Source organism: Limulus polyphemus, unplaced genomic scaffold (genome assembly GCF_000517525.1).
Source record: "Limulus polyphemus unplaced genomic scaffold, Limulus_polyphemus-2.1.2 Scaffold175, whole genome shotgun sequence".
Lineage (NCBI taxonomy): Eukaryota > Metazoa > Arthropoda > Merostomata > Xiphosura > Limulidae > Limulus > Limulus polyphemus.
The window spans coordinates 884773-888531 of record NW_013665785.1 but is presented as its reverse complement, the minus strand read 5'-3'; positions in this window follow the sequence as shown (position 1 = coordinate 888531).

Sequence of the window (3759 nt, the reverse complement as noted above, 5' to 3'; positions counted from 1 at the left end):
TTCATCAGAGATAACAAAGAATTATTTTCTACTACCTTCCCGGTAAATATCCCCAACAAATATCTCTATACCCATCACCATTCCAGAAACCAAAATATACCTCAGCAAACTAAAAAAACAGCGCACCCGGAGATGAGAATATCCCCAACATAGTACTCAAACACGCCTCCCCAAAACTTTCATTCAACTTAAAAAACATAGATAAATTATCACTCTTCTCCGGATATCTTCTGCAAACATGCAAATCAGCCATAATCACTCTGACTCCCCCCCCCCCCAAATAAGGCCAAAATACCAAAAACCCTAGTGATTTCCGACCAATCAGCTTAATTAACTGCAACTGCTCTGGTAAGCTTTTTGAGAAAATAATAACAACAAAACTGCTATGGTTATTAGAAACCTATTATTAGCTGTTAGATATTCAAAATGCCCGAAGAAGCAACAGACAAACCTCCAAACACCTTGTCAAATTAATAGAATCAACCTCTAATGACTTTAATAAATTATAATCCACACTACCTACCTTCCTGGATGTACAGAAAGCCTTCGACATAGTCTGGTATAATGGCATAAAATATAAACTTACTAAGTATAAAATTCCCATCAATTTCACTAAATGGATCGCGATCGAACTTTCTCGAAAACCGAACAGCAAAAGTTAAAATTACAAGTACCGTCTCAAAACCCTTTAATGCTGGAGTCCCACGTGGTTCTGTCTTCATCCCGCTTCTCTACACGTTATTCGTAAACGACCTTCCAAAACCTATCACACCTCTTACACACACATCTCACTATGCAGACGACGTCACAGTTTGGAGTACTTCCAGGAAACCGACCTGCACTGCTTCCAAACTGCAAAAGTTATTGAATAAAATCACCTCCTGGTGCAACAAATGGAATATTATCTTTAACTCATAACTCAACGAAGACACAATTATTATCTTCCATAGGAGTCTAAAAAGAAAGTCCAAAAGAACTAGAAACGTCAAACTTACTCTTTATAGCACCACCATTCCCTACCATCACAACCATACCTGGCATTCTCACATTAAAGAAATCTCCAAAAAACTCCAAGCCAGAATAACACACCTCAAGAAAATAAGCCATCGCATACACGGTTGCAAGACATTTACAGTACTTCACATATACAAAGCTTTCATCAGACCTATTCTGGAATATGGATGCATGATAACGTGTAACATGAAAAACAGCATTTTTCATCACTACAAATGCTACAAAATCACGTTACACGCTGAGCACACCACTTTCCTTATTACGTGGAGAAACGCAAAGATCTACCCAACCATTAAAACTAGATTAATAAATTTCGCAGTTAAATACTATAAAAAAATCCATGGATCATAACTCACTCACGTCACTTTCCCCAACATTGCCGCCCTCCCCCACAGCAATGGAAAAAGCATTCATCCCATACAATTTTATTCACGAAGATAGCAATTTTCCCTAAGTGTAACAGTTACATCCCTATGTTTATAACTCTTGTTTTTTTAAGTATTTTCCAGATTATCCACCTTCTACCAAGCAGCTCACCGACGTCTTCCTTTTTTTCAATACATCTGGGCATTGGTCGGGCTTTAATTCGGTCCCGTACAGTGAAAGTAAGTTTTCTCGGGGCACTCCCATTCCACGCCACACACCTAAATTCACTGCATTGGATCTGTAGATTCCCAGCCACGGCATTTGGATTTCTAGATCCCCGCCAGGCCCGTTTGTTGATGGTTTGTCGGTTTCTTATTTTCCAGTCCATGCATGGAAGCTGCCTCGTCTTCACTTTTTCCTCCTTCACCTCACTTTAGTAACAATTTTATTTTAAATATGCTAAATTGCTTTAAATGCAGATGCAAAATCTCTACGATTCCACTTAAATAGAAACACCTTACCAAGTGCGGTGAAGGATGATCGAATTATATTCAAGAACCCCCGGATGTTTAATATTTTGACTGTTTGAACGTAAAACGCCGAACATCAAACTATTTTTATCTAAATTCCTGCCAAGTTGATTAATTGAATAGAATAAAATATTCAATTTACAAGAGACGAAAAGTTAAGATTTTATGAACTTGTGGGTCACGTGACAACAAAACTAAAGTTTAAGAGTTTTTTCTTTAAGGTTTCTTTGAAATAAAAGAAATAAAACTTAAATAATACAAAACTTTGAGCTATAATGTAAATTCTAATGCTAATTTTATTGACATACATTGATCGCAAGATTGCTTAATTAAATTTTCAATGAAATTAAGTAAAAACTCGTGACATGTGCAGAAAAGGGTGCCGATAATTGTAGGGTTAACAAATGCTCTCATCGCCTCCCAGTGGCACAGGGGTATGTCTGCGGACTTACAACGCTAGAATCCGGGTTTCGATACCCGTGGTGGGCAGAGCACAGATAGCCCATTGTGTAGCTTTGTGCTTAATTACAAAACAAACAGATGCTCTCATCATATGAAGTTAAATCTTCCTGTAGCCAAAGTCAATATAAACGTATAAATAATAGAAACGTAGTCTACAACACTATCTTCTCCCTGTTGTGAAGTCCCTTGGACAATTATATTACACAAAGAAAACAGTATTATTGAATATAGGAATTACGATAATTAAAAAAATAATTGTGTGAAAAAAGTGCAGTCATGATTTTAATCAACTAAATAAAATATTTTTGTTTATTGCTTTACTGTATTCCTCTAAACAATACAGTCACCAAATATTTATTAGTTATATTTTTCCGTGGCTTATGGAACAAAAGCAGGATGACCTCTTGTTCCTTATTAACACTTACTGTCTTCAGGTAAAGGTCGAGGGAATCCATTGGTGGCTCCATTACTGAAGATATTTTAAAAGTGGTCTCGTGAGGTACCTCTGGCTTTTTAGCAAGTTAATTCGTCATGGCCGAAATCTTCACTGAAGCTAACTAGTTGGCCATTCTCTATCTGACATACTTCCAAAGACGATCATGGTGGATGACCTTTGGATTGGACTGCTTGTCTTTTTGGATTCTGCACTTTTGCACCTTTGGTTGGTTGTTTCCATATTTCATACCTCGTGCTTCCATCCATGCTGCAACTTATTACGCTACGTATTACAATTTCGCATGGTCTGAAACCCAGCTGAATAATAATATAAATTTAGTAGTTAAATAAATGCCAATATATATCCAATTTATGATATTTGCCAACAAGATTAATACACATAGTTTTCTTTGTTAATACAAATATATTTTAATATATAAACAATAATAAAGTTTACAATAACAGCTATTACAAACAATGATTTATATACAAACTTACAAGCAATATATAGTCTTCTTTCTAGTCTGGAACTTCCTTGATATCTTTTCGAGGGTTCACCATGAGCGAGTTAATTTCAAGTTGACGAAGGTACAGTTCACTTAATAGGAAGCTAGCTAGCTCTGTAGTTCTCGTTGATCAAACGCCGATTACAGGTCGAGTTTCTTTTACCGCTGAAATTATATAATATCTTTGTAAAAGTACTAATGTCCGATGTGCAGTTAAATGTTTTATAATGTTCGAAATTTATAAATATTCCTGGACAAATATTTGAAGTTTTCCTATTAATAAGCGTTAATCACAATTATAGCTTCCGAGGCTTATAGTATACCAACTATAGCAAACCAATAATATCTATTGTTTTTAGTACGCGTCGCATTTGGTTATATTTATAGGCGTGTGGAGAGTTTCTCGAAAATTCAGATTACGTTACAATACAAAGTTACAGTAGCTA